The 16,737-nt window shown below is 41.1% G+C and overlaps 1 long non-coding RNA gene across 1 annotated transcript; it reads left to right on the forward strand.

Annotated features, from left to right (window-relative positions):
* The first annotated feature begins 1,984 nt into the window (after positions 1 to 1,984).
* On the forward strand, positions 1,985 to 2,888 carry LOC139124695 (uncharacterized). The gene is made up of 3 exons (XR_011550008.1): positions 1,985 to 2,077; positions 2,489 to 2,644; positions 2,801 to 2,888. It is a non-coding gene; the product is annotated as an uncharacterized lncRNA (long non-coding RNA).
* The last annotated feature ends 13,849 nt before the right edge of the window (positions 2,889 to 16,737 follow it).

Genomic DNA, 16,737 nt, shown 5'->3' on the forward strand with positions numbered 1-16,737 from the left:
CAGCGCCACTGATTTATGAAGTTCGAGTGCGTCATAATGATTCCGAAGTCAAAGAGAGCGTTCTGTACGTTTCCAAAGAGGCAACTGGTCACTTATTCCTACCAGTGGGATCTGTCAAATACGATTACAGACTCGAGACCGTGGTCCATATTGTCGACATTTACGGCGAGTCCACCAAAGTGCTTTTGCCTGTCCAGGTAGGGCACCTTAAAGAATCATACTGAAAACAATAAGAGATTTGACCGAGACTTGGATTTTTGACATGAAGAAAATATTTTGGTGGGGCATTAAAGTATGCCTATACTTTGGTTAAATAGCGAAGCAATTAAAAGTATTGAAAAAATGCTGACACGCAACAATGTACAAAAATATAATAAAAATAAGTTGAAAAGTCAGACAAAGCCAAAGTGATTAAATTCTTAGTTTTGCGTCCGCAGAGATGGAGGTTTTAGGAGTTGACAAGGAAAATAACATGGGACTATATAATCAGATTAAGAATTTAGCTTTTATGCCTATTGATATATACAAATTTTGTAAAAAAGTTAGTAAAGAGTTGCATTCCTGCAGAATGTCACATCTAAGGCAAAGGAAAGTCTTGTGAATAAAGAAATTTCAACTTCGATTCCTGAAGGGGCACTGATGTCACACGCAAACATAAAAGCAAACAATAATAAAGATAAATTTGCCGGTGTAAAGTTTCTTGCTTGTCTTTTGAACCATACGTGACGCCAAAAAAGGATTTCACTGCTGTCGTGGCCTAAAATGAAAACGTATGACACTTCAGAAGATATTCATCATAACGATGATATAATTCAAACAAAAACAAAGATGCAGTGTCATCATTAACGGTACGATGACATCCTTTTTCCCGCGAGACAGAATACCTATTAAAACTGAATCGACATCAGGTCTTCTTGCCGTAGGGAAAAATAATTTGAATGACACGTGTTGTCAAGCTGCATTTCGTACATTCTCAAGTTAGATCTATTTGCCTCGTTAGGTAGAACGCGCTTCGGGGACAGAAATTCGAACTCTGAAACTTGTTCAATTCTTTTCTGGTTTTCCACTTTTGGGGTTCGGGCTCATTTTAAATCTCTTGGTGTAATAAAAAACTTTTCACGGTCTTAGTTTTTCGAAATTCGAACATTTTACTTTTCTCAACAGAGTTAACACAGGGATGGCGGCCATTTTGGATTTCAAATATCAGTAAAGCTTGGGTAGTTTGTTTTTGTGGGAACAAATTTGTACTGTGACCCAAATTGTTATTCTCGAATTTAAAAGACAATGATTGAAATATTCCTTGAGGAAAGTTTAAGCACTTAACAAGTTTAAGTATTTCACTTTCGAGGCGCACACTACCCTTAACTGACATCTGTAGCAGTCACAGACATTATGAACAAAAGTCAAGTCATAAAACGTCTCTAATATTTGCAAAATCATGTTTATTCCTTGGCTTTGCCTTGAAACTTCACTTAAAGAAGCAAAGTCATATTGTCACGTTAATTGTGCTCTTTCTGTATCTATAGGTTCTCCCTTTCAACGATTCAGCGTCATTTGTTACGATATTGGAAGACTTCAGCAATGAAGATGGAACGTTTTCAACCTTTGTTAAGAAAAACGATACAGCGCTTGCTATAAATTACCTGACTACGATAACGGGACTTCTAGTGGCAAACGTAAAGTTTCCATATTTGTTTTTCTTTTCCAAAGAAGCCTGTCAGATCAGGGTTGTCGATGACAGTTCAAAAATACTGCTATTGTTGTACCCTTGTTTTCTTTCATTGTTTTGGTATTACGACGGTGCAGGCTCCACATTGGTGTGGAATTACAAGATGGCGCGGCAATCCTAACTCGGACTCCCGTCCGCCAGAGGGCGCGTATTGCGGGGGGATGGGGGGGGGTTGGAGTAGTCGCCCCAAAATGGCAACGTCCAACCGATTGACGCCATATGTTAAGGTCGTATGTGTGTAAGTTATGTCATGTTGTTCCAACAAAGCTACCACGTAATATGTTTGTTTCTGACTAGGAAACTTCAACAAGTCTTGACGTCAAAGACCGAGAAAATAATACAGTGAAGGTAAGGTTTACAGCAGTATATGGGGTATTAAAGAAGCACAGTAGCACTGGTGTATCCGTGAAATAAACATGATTGTACTTGGTAACTAACAAAAAAATGTACAATGGGAGGCTACAGCCCTTCTCTCTCTAGACCTGTCTCTCTACTTCTGTACCCATTTTCACTCTCTCCATCAATCTCTACCTATCTATCACACTATGTGTTCGCTAAGTTCGGTTGCATTATTCATCTTTCGCTCTGCTCCAGCCTCTGTCTGTCTTCAACTAGTTCTCACTGTCATAACACTGCTTTTCTGTCTATACCTGTCTGTACTTGTCTTGCTGTATCTGGCTCTAATTCCGTTTGTCTCTGTCTGTCTCTTTTTCCTTCAACCTCTCTCTCTCCGACTAAATTCATTTCAATTAATCTTAGCTTCAAACAGCGCTCATCGACACCATATGGCAACTGACGTCATCGGGGCACCTAGAAAACCAGCCTGCTGCGGTGCTCGAGCAGACTACACATATTATGAAACTAGCCACAAGTACAGATGATGAAAACCCCATAATGCTATCAGAAGAAACTCAGGTACGGTTTTGCTCTCTTTTAATCCCGCCATGCCTTTGCCCAGCACACTCTACACACAGGGCAGTTGTCTACACTTGTCGACCTTGCCCCACGCCTGATTTTGCTTACTATATGCGTGAAGCCTGCAAAACTTGACTACGGTTTTCTTGTTTGCAGGAGGAGGCTGTGGCATCATTGGCCTACGTTGCACATGATCTTCCTGGCATAGTAAACTCAAGCAACCCTGCAACTTTGAGTTCAATTGTTGAAGGTAGATATATCGAAATACCTGAAGTACACTGGGAGGAACATTCCTTATGCAAACATTTTGGTTTGCCAAGGGGACCCTTCCATACCTGTATTGTATACTCAATAGGATATTGTGAATTTCTATCATTTTATCGTGCGCCCAGTGTTTTCCACTCTTGTCCTAATGACTTCTTTTTGTGAGGATTACAACTCTCGTTTTGTGTTCAGTTCCTTGATATCGTCCATACAACTTAAAAATCTATTAGAAATCTGTCGAAATTTTAATTGACAATGTCTTTGTTCAACAAACCTTCATATAAAACGTACTCAAATGCAATTTTCATGACTATAAAAATACACTCTTCTGCTTTAGAAAACTACAAAGCATTAGTAAAAAGGTTCTCTTTCCTCCTCAGAAATGCTGACAAGTTCGTCGAGTTTGATGGCCACGTCTTTGACTACGTTGCCAATGGACAAGGGAGAGGTAAGCAAAAACCTTAAGGTAGAGGGTGCCTCGGGACAGATACTCGGAGTCTAAATGTTTCACAACTCTTTGCTGATGTACAACTTGTTGGGGACTCATTTTCAAAGCTCTTGGCTTGAGAAAGATTTTTACTATCGTAGTTTGTCGAATTTCGATTATGCCAATTTCTAATTTTGAAACGGTAAATGGACTTGTTTCTCTAGCACCTAACTTCGTAACTTGACCCGTAATTTGTATTCCTGTTAAGAGAACCTTTGAACCTTGCATTTAGGAAAGTTTAAGTCCTCCATTCCATGGCGCACACTGTCCTAACCTTCGCAGCTACCAGCTCCCAGCTGTTGTTGTTTATAGAGGTAATTTACTGTAGTCCACACAAAGTCTATTTAGACTGACGGTTTCATATAATTTGACGGAGGGAGTCTTAAAGTGGATTTGGTCGATACGTTGGCATCAGGAAAAACAAGACCTATTGTCTGAATCGAGGTGTTGCCAACACTGTCAGGTGCAACTATTAGCTAGGCGGTAATATGAGTCTATAATAAAGGAATCGACTCTGCAAAAGTTGAAACATTGTCCAGTGGGAGGACAGATGAACTCAAAACAACACCACCACATATGTCCACGCACTGTCCAAGTCATGTCACTTGCTTTCATCAGGCGTATATGTTTAGACTACATTTTACCACTTGTAAGGCAATGTTTCAACTTTGGCAGAATCGTTTTCTGTGCGATAGACAAGAATTACTTCTCAGCTGATAATTACAACTGACAGTGTTGGCAACACCACAATTTAGACAATTATATATCTAGTTCGCGTATGCGAATTCGTCAAAGCAGACATCTGTAAATAATTATAGGGGGTTTGGCCGGCCTAATGGGTGGGAGAATCAGAGTCAGGGTAATTTGTTTCAAACACGCCTCTAGGGGAGAGATAAAAGTTGACCTGATGAAACGTCTCCAAATTCATCCGCTCACCCCTGAAATTACTTTAGGTTCACTAAATGTCTTTCACGCGTCGTAATTGCACGGCATGTGACAAACTGATATTTGATGAGTTGAACATTCTTCCCAGGTGGATAGAGTGACGAAAGGCGTTATTGAAGTCATTGACAGTGTTCTCGTGACAGCCATGTCTCTAATACCACCATCGACTGGCAGTCTGACGTACAATACTGATGAGTTTAAAGTGGATCTTTCAAGAAATAATGTCTCCTCGCTTTGTGGGAAATCGTTCGAAGACAAAGGTGTTGCCGGTTTTCAATCGTAGACGACTGCAGCGAAAGGCAGTATGAAAAACAAGCGATGGTGTTTAGTATAGTAAGTTCCTTTGTCAACATCATACTGTACTGCAAATTCACTTCGAACCACAGGGGCTTGTAAATGGCTAATGACCAGATAATATATCCCTATGCTATTAACCCTAGTTTTGTGCGCGAGCCTTGTGCCGTTTGTTCTTTTTCTCTCGCCTTACATGTTTCCTCTCACTGTGGGTCTTGACTGTTCTTGTGTACAGTATGCAGTGCACCTATGCTCGGTAAACGTTTGGTGAAGAATTGCGGCGTTGACCTCCATACTGTTGCCATCTTACTGGCCATTGTATAGCTTGCCAAAATGTAACGAGGGCGCACTGCATACTGCATATACATAATTAACATAGATTATGAACCATCATGGCTCACCGAGCGAGGATGTATAGTGCGACGGAAGTGAACAAGAAAGAAAAAATCTCGCACACAAGACTAGCTAGATTTAACGGATGCATCGTTCTATATTCTATTTTAATTGGCCACTCACTAGTCCCTGTTGGAATGACTTTTCTTATCTATTTGTGGGTTAATTGCTCTGTATTCAGAAAATCACTGTACTTTTTTGTACCGATAGCACCAATATGCTATAACTTCACATAGTAGGAGCCCTTATGTAGGGTGTCTACTGCTTGCCGTTTTTCAAATAGGTGAACCAGCTTGACAATGCTGAATGCGCGGTAACGGGTTATGTAATTGTGATCTGTTTTCCGTCTTCAGTTCACCGTTTTCAAGCATAATCCTTACACTCATCAAGGTGATGAGATGTTTGGCGATTCGCTGGTGATTGATTTCGATCTCGTGGACAGTGAGATGACACCGGTGCAAAGCAACAGGACGTACACGTACGGGATTTCAAAGAGGGGTTCTTCTGACCCTGAGTCAATAACTGAGGTGCAATACCAGATATCACCCACCACAGACGTCGTCGTTTCGTTTAATATTTCCGTGCCGAACAGCAGTGTAATATTGACCGTCAAGCCTGATGCGCCCTCAGTGGTCTATCATCTCTTCCTTGGTCTCGATATGACGCCAAATGCAACATTTTATGATGAAAAAATTGCAATAGACACCAGTCTTACCAATGACGTGTTTATCGATTTAATCAAAGTTGGTGCCTATAGCATACTGCTAGAAATGACAGGTAATATTTTTTTACTGAGTGTTGGTTCTCTGCTATAAATGACAGGTAATATTGTTTTACTGAGTGTTGGTTCTCTGCTATAAATGACAGGTAATATTGTTTTACTGAGTGTTGGTTCTAACTTCATGCCCTTGCAGGGTATACATCATTTTACGAATCTGTGGACAGAGCAAAAAAAATATAGATTTTTTGCTTGTACCGCGTTCATAAAGTCTAACATTTGACGAAAATGACTTGCCTTCTGGCCCGTGAACAAGTAAATCCTCGCCCCTTTTGTTATCTGTTGATATCATGGTCATGCATACGCATTATTTGGTTTACGCTGTGAAAGTAACATCGATAAGTTGATATAAAAATTGAGAACACGTTGATCAGAATTATTAAATGTTCTTAAGTCCGATCTTGTTTTCCCATGCATGCCATCTAAAAGGTATCACTGTTTTGAACGCATGACAAATCATTGGCCCAAAAACATGTAGAACAATGTAGGGTTGTCTCACAACGGAACACTAACCATCGAAGTGACAGTGTGTCGGTACTGGAACACGACAACACACCTATGGCAGTCTGAAGGTTGTAAGGTACGTATTGGGTCAACTACAGTTTCATTGTGTCACTGAATTACCTCTCTGTAACTCTATATATAATATATATATATATATATATATATATATATATAATATATATATATATATATATATATATATATATATATATATATATATGTATATGTATATATATATATATATATATATAATTCGAAGTATACAGAAGTCATCTTCGCAAATTAGACTGTTCGATGTTAAAAACAGAGCGTTATAAATAATAATACAAAGTACTTCAAGTACAAAGTAATAATATATGTTACTTAAGATTCATGCATCCTGCAATCTTGAGACAGAGGTGAAATGATTCCTAGCCCTACACTGTCATGTACATGTTGTGGACGTACCATTCTATTTGTTGGTGGTGTTAGCATTTGATGAATAATATTTGTTATTTTGTGTTTTTTATGGGACATTTTGAAACCAACTCAGGGCATTTGTCAGCTTTTCTGATATACGAAGATTCCATCGTTTGCTTATATTAGAGTAGCTCGATGCTTTGCCAACAATATACTAGGAAATGTTGAAGACTTGGTCCTTGCTCAGCGCGTCTTGAAGATGATATCAAGGCGTCCGATGTAAGCGTTCTCCGTGTTGTACAATTGAATATGTCAAGACGAACGAATAAGTGAGGAGAAATAATAACATGAAACGTCACATCACGCGGTTCAACCCCTTTCAACAAGAACGTGAAAACAGATATCGGCAAAACCTTTCAAAAAGTTACACCTTTAAGATGTGGCCAATGTAAGTGAGGGGTAGACTTGGTTTAAGTCTGTGATTTGTGAATGCGGTGATAGTTTCAGTGGGATGAAAGCGATGATTTGTGTTATGTTTTCGTATGAAACGTGAGTGGGGTGAACGCAATGAGTGGGGTGAACGCTGTAAAGAAGAGATTCTCCCGGCAGAAGCTAACATCACTATCGCGCAGACTCAAACGTAAAGCGTTCAACCGCTAGGAAAACCTGTCCTGGGCTGCCAAATTCAAAATAGGTTCGTATGAATAGGAGAGACACAAGAAAAACTACTACTATGAATGATTTTAATTTGTTTTAATTCACCAACATGAACAAAGTCTGGTGAAGGGTTGGACTCGCCCATAACACCTTTAAGACACAGCCGATGTGAGTGAGGGGTTGGACCAAGTGATGTTACGTTTTCTTTTATTGGTTCACCTCGCTGAACGTTTGGTCTTGACATATTACTACTGTATACCCGCCTGACTCTAACGCTGTGTTGTAGTGTTCTTTGTATTTAACAAGAATGCCCTTATCATTGGACATTGTTGAGATGCGTTTGGTTATTGCGTCAGGTATGTTTAATTAAAGTTGGCTTATGTCCATCACCACCTACAAATAGTATGGTACGTCCCGAACATATACATGGAAATGTAGAGCTAAGGGCCCTTTCACTTCTTCTGTTTGAAGATTGCAGGATCCATGAAACTTTATTAACATATATCAAAACTCTGTACTTGAAGTAATTTGTGTTTATATATATATATATATATATATATATATATATATATATATATTGTCACTAGCGTGGGCAGTAGACGTATAAGAGACGGCACGATACACCGAAATATATTCTAAGTCGTAGTACTTTATTCAGCTGAGTAACTCTAGTTACACGGTAAACTTCTATGACCTACACTAGTCGTCAGGGTCACGGTTGAACGTCGTCTCGGGGCGTCGTCGGTAAAGTGCGTCTAACAAGTCAAAATGCACAGTTTATATTGGCTTTTCAGAAACTGCAAAGTCATGGGTCTATAATTAACTAAAAACAATCGGTCTCAGGATCTGAAAAGTCATGCATCTATAATTAACTACGAACAATCGGCAAAGTCAAATCGCTGTTGGTTAAGTACAATGTCAAACAAGGGTAAAGGTCGTCCAGGCATTGATGATAACTTCAGGAGTTGAAACAATAAAAGGTCACGAAAACGAACACGGGAGATAACGTGCAGGGTTACTGTCGGTCATTACAGTCAAATTCAAAGGTTAAATTCTAAGCATATATATGGCTACGTTACACCTCCCAACCAAGATCGAAAAGCGTCCTCGCTCTATCTAAAAAACAAATCAAATCAAATCATATATCATAATAAAAGTTCTTATGGAAAACGATGCAAAGTTCTAAGTTCACTAGTCTAGAGTTCGTTATGTCCGAGATTCATAATCAGTAATCAGTCCTTTGTCCAGTATATTATCAGGCGGTTCCCACGTGTCATCTTTAGGGCGGTAACCCTTCCATCTGACACGATAGCGGGTTTCATGACGACCGTCCGAATTAGTTACAGTTCGGTGATCGACAATTCTCAAGGCCTGATACACATCATCAGTTTCGTTGTCATCGCCATTACTTCCGGTAGTATCAAGTATGGGATTCTCATTAACATTATCGCGGTCAATAATGTCATTAGTGTCTGTTACAGTGTCATTATTTTCCGTAGGGTCACTTACAGAGTCAGTATCGTATTTCCATTGTCAGTGTCCGGCAATTCATGTGGTCTATTGTTAGGGTCCGTATATGGTTTCATTCGATTCACATGCACAACTTGTTGCTTGCGTCGCGGATCACACGTGGCGAGGCGATAGTTCACAGGTGTTACTTTTTCCACAACACGATAAGGACCATGCCATGGGTGAAGTAACTTCGGTGATAATCCTCGTTTCCTAACAGGTGTATACAACCATATTTTATCTCCAATGTCATAGTTAATGTCCTTAGCGTCGCTTGTCATACTGCATCTTCTGCTTTTGCTGCGCTAACTGAATATTATCGTGGACAAGTGGCTGAATTTCACACAATCGTTGAACCACTGTCTCACCATAGTCCTTAGGGTCAGTAAAGGTCGTTGTCGGCTTAGTGAGGGTAACATCAATTGGTAATCTCGGTTCTCTTCCGTACAATGTATAGAAAGGCGACTCCTTAGTCGATTCCTGCTTACATGTCCGGTACGAAATCAATGCCATTGGCAAATATAGATCCCAATCAGTCTGATTATGATTGACGTACATACTTAATATCGTTAATAATACTCCATTAAACTTTTCAACTAATCCGTCACATTCCGGGTGATAAGCCGATGTGTTTACCTTTCTCGTGCTCATTAATTCACAAGTCTTTTGCACCGATGTCGACAGGAAGTTTCTACCACGATCAGACAACAATGTCCGAGGCGCAGAATATCGGGCAATAATCTCATCGACTAACAGTCGGGCAACAACATCCGCAGTTGTCTTTTCAACGGCAAAGGCTTCAGGCCGACGTGTAAGATAATCCGAAAACACAATAATAAAGCGATTACCCGTTCAGTAGTTGGAAGTGGTCCTAATACGTCGACAGCTACACGATCAAAGGGGCCATCAACGGGTATAGGCTGTAACGGTGCAACTGGTAATTCTTTGGAGTCTTTTTCGTAGAGCAGTCAACACACGATTTACACCAATGTTCAATGTCTTTAAACATTCCCAACCAATAGAATCGTTCTTGTATCTTACTGTACGTCTTGTGGAACCCTAGATGACCTGAGGTGACCTCGTCATGGCATGACATCATCACTTCGTCCTGCAGGGCGCGAGGAATGACAAGCTGTTTACGCACGTCTCTTCGCCGTCTCCCTGGGGCGGGCATCCACAGATGATACAGTACACCATCGTCGATAACATACTGGTCAGCATATAAAACAACTTTCCTAGCTGTCTTCGTATCTGTGGAAGTTCATCATCGATCAAGTACGATATAAGCGGTTGCAAAGTCAAATCACGTCTTTGCAAGTCTCTAACTCGGTCTAATTGAAGTCCAGGGCTGTCTGTCGCGGCGATGATGAAGTCACGTGCACTTTTGTCTTCATCATCGTCTTGCGGTCGTCTGGAAAGTCCATCTGCATTTCCATGTTTTGTCCCTGGGCGGTGTTGAATTTCAAAGTCATATTCTTGCAAGGTCAATGACCAGCGGGCGAGTCGTCCTGTAGGCTCCTTAATAGTCATTAACCATTTCAGTGGGTTGTGGTCAGTAATAACAGTGAAGCGTCTACCATATAAGTATGGTCGGAAATGCTTAATCGACCAAATTATGGCTAGAGCTTCTTTCTCAATCGTCGAATAGTGTTCTCATGTTTTGTCAAAGTTCGGCTAGCATAAGAAATACAACTTCTTTCTTATCACGTACCTGTACTAAGCAAGATCCAACGCCAGTGTCACACGCATCTGTATGCAAACAAAGGGTTCATCAAAATCAGGGTATCCGAGTATTGGTGTTGAAATAAGCGCTAACTTCAAAGTGCAGAAAGCGTCTTCACATTCGGTACTCCAATTAAACACATTGTCCTTCATCAACAGTTTGTTTAGCGGTGACGTCACTTTGGCAAAGTTCTGCACAAATCGTCGATAATATGATGCTAATCCAAGGAAACTTCGTAGTTGACGAACATCCTTTGGGCGCGGATAGTTCTTTACTGCATCAATCTTCTTCGGATTCGGTTTAATTCCATCTCGGGTCACAACATGTCCCAAGTACTCGATTTCAGTCTTACAGAAATGACATTTCCTACGTTTCAATTTCAGTCCGGCTTTTCGAAATCGATCGAAGACCTCACGCAAATGGCGGAGATGCTCATCGAATGTTTTCGAAAACACAATGACGTCATCAAGGTAAATCAGGCATATTTCCCATTGAAGTCCAGCAAGTATTAATTCCATTAAGCGTTGAAAGGTACTTGGCGCGTTACATAATCCAAAGGGCATAACATTAAATTCATAGAGTCCGTTGTATGAAACAAAGGCGGTCTTTTCTCTATCTTCCGGCGCGACCTCAATTTGCCAATATCCTGATGCTAAATCCATAGTCGAAAAATAACGTGCTTGCCCGAGGGCATCCAGACTATCGTCGATGCGCGGCAGCGGGTAAACATCCTTTTTCGTCACATTGTTATCTTCATAAAATCAAGCAGAAACGTTGTGATTGGTCCGCCTTGGAGACAAGAAGAATCGGGGCCGACCATGGGCTCGTCGAAGGTCGAATAATGTCATTGTCCAACATAGACTTAATATGTTCTCGTACAACAGGTCGTTGACTGGCGGGAACGCGATATGGGCGTTGCTTAATCGGAGGATGCTCACCAGTGTCAATACGATGTTGTACAATATTTGTCTTTCCCAAATCGTTGTCATTCTTCGCAAATACATCGTCATATTCCAATAACAGCTCGTCCAGCTGTCTTGTCTGCTCGGCAGACAAATCTGTCGTCTCGCACAGATTCACGCGGCTCCTCGAATTACCACCATCGGGCAACACCTCATCCGGGCCGGTTGCCGGTAATTCGCCTGGGTCGCAATTTCCTCGGTCCTCTTCAAGGCACGTCTGCCTAGAACCGGCATTCACTGGGTGATCATCATTATTACACTCGTCGTCATTTTCAGCACCCATATTTGCTATACACGCAATAACATTATCGTCGTCAGCAGTTTCAAACACACCAAGGTTCGTACATCTGTATATCTTCACAGGCTTATCTCTTGGGTTTACAACTAGAACAGGGGCACGCCCATTATTTACAGTCACGAAGGCCCTTGCCAAGCCAACGCCCAACTTAACATGATCACCTGGGCGCGCTTCCACAAGGCCACAATGTCCATCGTCTACATCTATGGCTGCCATGAACCTCTTTTGTGAACGGGCAGGAACTACTAAAGTTTCTAAGGCGACTACCGAACAGTCTTTCACACGACTTTTACTACGGCCACCATTAACTTCCAGCGGGGTATCACATCCCTCTACGGTGGCTTGTTGTTTAGTGAACATGATGTCAAGTCCGATATCATTCATTAAATCAGCTCCGATCAAACAGTCATACATGGAATTTGCAATAACATAAGCAGGATAGGGAAATTTCTTACCGGCAATCTCGAAGTCGACTTCTATTCTTCCACGATGTTTAGTTTGTTTCCTTCCAATGTTTTCACACAATTCCAGATGTCTGCAACAGCGGTTTATTCCTCAAACTAGGCAAAGTTTGACGTAACTTTTCACTTATTATCGTAGTTCCGGATCCAGTGTCCGTTAACATCTTGACATCATCATCACCAATCTTTCCGTCAATACTACAGCTATGATTAATTGTTCCAATAACATAAGTCCGTATTTCGTCCTCATTATCATCATCAGTGTCTACTTCTTTTGTATCTATTAATCCGGGGACATCATCAAATTTAACATCTGCCATCCGGGTATCCCCTCGTCCGACGGCAGTTTCTAGTTTGACAAATTCTGCTGTTGTCGTGGTTGAAATTGACTTGCTTGCTGCTGTGGCGGGAACCAAGTCGGTGGGTTGAATTGTACAGGTTGCTGTGGCTGAATAAATGGATATCCAGCGGTCGGCTGCATTTGCTGGGACATTTGCGGCTGTTGTCGCTGATGTTGGCGATCAGGACAATGACGCTGCACATGCCCAACACGGTGGCAAATATTACAGATCGGCAACCCATCGGTGGTTCGCTGGTTTCTGCCGGGCGCACCTCTATTACGTTGAAAACGTCTATCTCGATTGGCTGTGCGGTTAGCTGGGGCAGATTTATCTGCAGAGTCAGAATTCTTTTCTAACGGGGCATTAAATTTCTCCATCTTTTCGTCTATCACTGACTCCATTTTCTTCATCAAAGTCTCTAACATCGATTGCATTATATTGTCGGAAGTGGGCGGTTGTACAGCAGCCACGGTCGTGTCTTCTTGGCTGGCTGATTTAGCACTGAAGGGGTCTAAAGTGGAGAATAACAAAACATCACTCTTACCGTTGACAAGTTCTTCGTTGCATTCTTCGGCTTTTGCGACACGTACGGCCTTTTCAAATGTAGCAGGGTCTTGTGACATCACCATTCGCTTCAGAGACGGGCGCAATCCACGGATGAAATGTTTTCTCATGAGCTCAGACTGAAACTCACGGGGCATATCCATTTGAGCGCGCAGAGTCAGTCGCTGTATAATTCTAGCGAATTCCTCCACAGGCTCACCGGTTTCTGATTGCGATTATACAGTTCGTTGTAGAAAAGTCTCTGAGTTTCTTTTGGCAGGAAATTTTCTCTCAGGGCCTCAGTAACACGGTCATAGTCGTACTGGATTTGATCGTCTAAGTCGTTCCAAAAGTCGGCTGAAATTCTCGTAGATAGGCGGCAAAATCTCGGCCTTGCGTTCGTCTGACCACCTATTAGCCCTGGCAGCTCGATCAAACTCTTTCAGAAAAGTTTCAACGTCGTCACCAAGTCTTCCATAAAATCTTGATGGAGTTACAACAGTTCGGGCTTCGGTATATCCGGCCATATCAGGATATCTTGAAGCAGGAGTGTCGATTGATCGTTGTCTACGCCTGGCATTATAATACTAGCAATGTTCGAGCAACAGAAATGTACGTACCAATCCTTTGAACGATGAGCGGCACCAAAATATCACGTCGAGCAGAAGGCGCTGGCTTGAGTCGATCCGAACCACTGCACACCAAATATGTCACGTAGCGTGGGCAGGTAGACGTATAAGAGACGGCACGATACACCGAAATATATTCTAAGTTGTAGTACTTTATTCAGCTGAGTAACTCTAGTTACACGGTAAACTTCTATGACCTACACTAGTCGTCAGGGTCACGGTTGAACGTCGTCTCGGGGCGTCGTCGGTAAAGTGCGTCTAACAAGTCAAAATGCACAGTTTATATTGGCTTTCAGAAACTGCAAAGTCATGGGTCTATAATTAACTAAAAACAATCGGGTCTCAGGATCTGCAAAGTCATGCGTCTATAATTAACTACGAACAATCAGCAAGTCAAATCGCTGTTGGTTAAGTACAATGTCAAACAAGGGTAAAGGTCGTCCAGGCATTGATGATAACTTCAGGAGTTGAAACAATAAAAGGTCACGAAAACGAACACGGGAGATAACGTGCAGGGTTACTGTCGGTCATTACAGTCATATTCAAAGTTAAATTCTAAGCATATATATGGCTACGTTACATATATATATATATATATATACTGTGCCCAAGTTCAGAGGTAATTCCCAGTGGAGCGTTGAGTGGGGTGAAGATAGAAGAAACTTGGGTTGACACACACTACTAAACCTGATTGTTAGGTTACAAACGAATTTACTGTACCTCAAACACAATGTTTTGCTCTAAATTTAGAGCTTCTTCAGGCGTTTTCTACAATGAGAAGTACGAACATAAATTACAATGGTTGAATTGTAAAGAAAAACGAGCAATATGGAGTAACAAGTATCTGATCTGTACATGTGTATAAATGACAGGAGAGAGACTAACCTTGAGGCTGTGGGTGTGGTCAAAACTGAAACTGTCTGAACCGATGCCGAGAACTGGATATTGGCGCGCTGAAGTCCAAGGGGGTCCCTTAAAATACTAAAAAGCTGATATGTGGGGAAGCCATTGAAGGCTATGTAAATTTTGGGCGAATATTCAGGCCAGCTGAATGTTAGCGTGGTTTGTCATCCTATTTATTGGCTTGTATGATGCCAATTACTTAGATATCACCGATACTGTGTTGACCAGAATGAAAATGTATGGCGACCGGGGGATCTTTTTTGTGACGCACTGAGGAGAGGTGGTTATTGAAACGAAGTCGGAAAAATGTTTTTGTTTCCCCGACGTATGGCAGCGTTGGCTCCATTAACTGAGGAATACCCTACTTCCCTACTTAGTTATCAGAGGATCAATTTCACAGACCTACCTTTCCTACAATGGCACTGCAATGGCACCAGCTGGATTAGATAAAGATAACAATGGAACATTCACACCTTGGGGATTAAAAGTCTTCTGTTTGTCACCCGAGTTGGTCAGGTAAGGGCTCGGGTTTCAGGTACCATGCAAGTTAATGCAACTTTCCCTGTTTGCTTACAAAAGCGCTACTACCGTTGTTACAAGCTGCACTGACAATGATCTTGCCATCAAATTTGGGTATTTTCTTTGGTTTACAGGGTTTGGTACTCTTCTACCCTTCACTGAAAAGAAAATTAGTTTTCAGCAATATCTTGTTTTTCTTGTTTTGAACACATATATCTTCAATACAGTCATCTTTAATTGTGCTGAGAATGTTTCCATTAGGATTATACAGGAATTGACAAAAATACCGCAATTATAGGGTGTCGCTCAAATTAAATCAGAATTGGTATATACCAGTATGGGTACCAAAGATCAACAATAAATGTTGTTTCTATCTATTCAGTGCAGGAAAATCTACGTTGATATTATGACAATGATTTCTGTACAGTACAACCAGAAAAACAACAAGAAATATTTAAACCAGAAAAACAAGAATGACAAAAGTAATTAAGGTCTGAAACTTTAGGTACTGGAGGTCAACTTTAGCAACATGCATAGCAGAAAGGCAGCTAGCCCCTCTTAGTTTGAGATAGACGGTCTTCCCTCCCCCCTCTACTGTCTATGGTTTGAGCAGGTCTGTTAATATGTACAGTTCATAAACAATGACAGGAATGACTAAAGGTCAGTAGAGTTCGCCTGTTTCAAGTCACTGGCATGCCATTACTCCTGCACATTTGCAGAATTTCCCTTTTTCTTACTTAATTTGCACATTTTTGATACTGACGTATTCATTTGAACAAATTCACATCTCAACCCCTGCATCTACCTGTACACCAAATACTGAGATAGTAGCTTTGGCGGTTTGGGAGCCTTTGTGTGTGACGGACATACATCCGCACATACATACCCACATACATACAGACATACAGACGCCACCGACTCATCATATAAGCTCTTTCTGGTATTTATGTACAAAACCAAATATGAGCTAAAAAGTGCAGTATATATTGTGTTTTGTTTTATAGATTGGCAATGAGTGTCAAAGAACACAAACTACCTTCCACACTCTTGGACAGCAATATGCGGAGGCAACACAAGGATTTCATATGTCTAGAAATCGCCCCATTTTGCCACAATATGTTGATACACCTCAAAGCAATAGGCAAATGATACCAAACGACAGATATGTGTAACTTTACATTACAGAAAAACAGCAACTTACAAAGTTCATTGTCAATATCCTACTGGAACATATCTTTGTTGTTTCAATACACTAGTAGTTGATAGTCAACAGTTCATAAAGGTGAAGGATTGCTGGTTTGCAAAATAACACAATTTTTTGAGATAGCAGCTATTCTGTATTTTTTTTCAGTGGCTCTGAACATCTTTGCAACTCACCTGTTCAAGCTATTAGCCACTTCTATTATTAGCCACTCTTAGCCTTAGCTAACTGTTGGCTTGCTACCATCTATTCCGTTATTAGCCACTCTTAGCCTTAGCTAGCT

Source organism: Ptychodera flava, chromosome 3 (assembly GCF_041260155.1).
Source record: "Ptychodera flava strain L36383 chromosome 3, AS_Pfla_20210202, whole genome shotgun sequence".
NCBI classification, from domain to species: domain Eukaryota; kingdom Metazoa; phylum Hemichordata; class Enteropneusta; family Ptychoderidae; genus Ptychodera; species Ptychodera flava.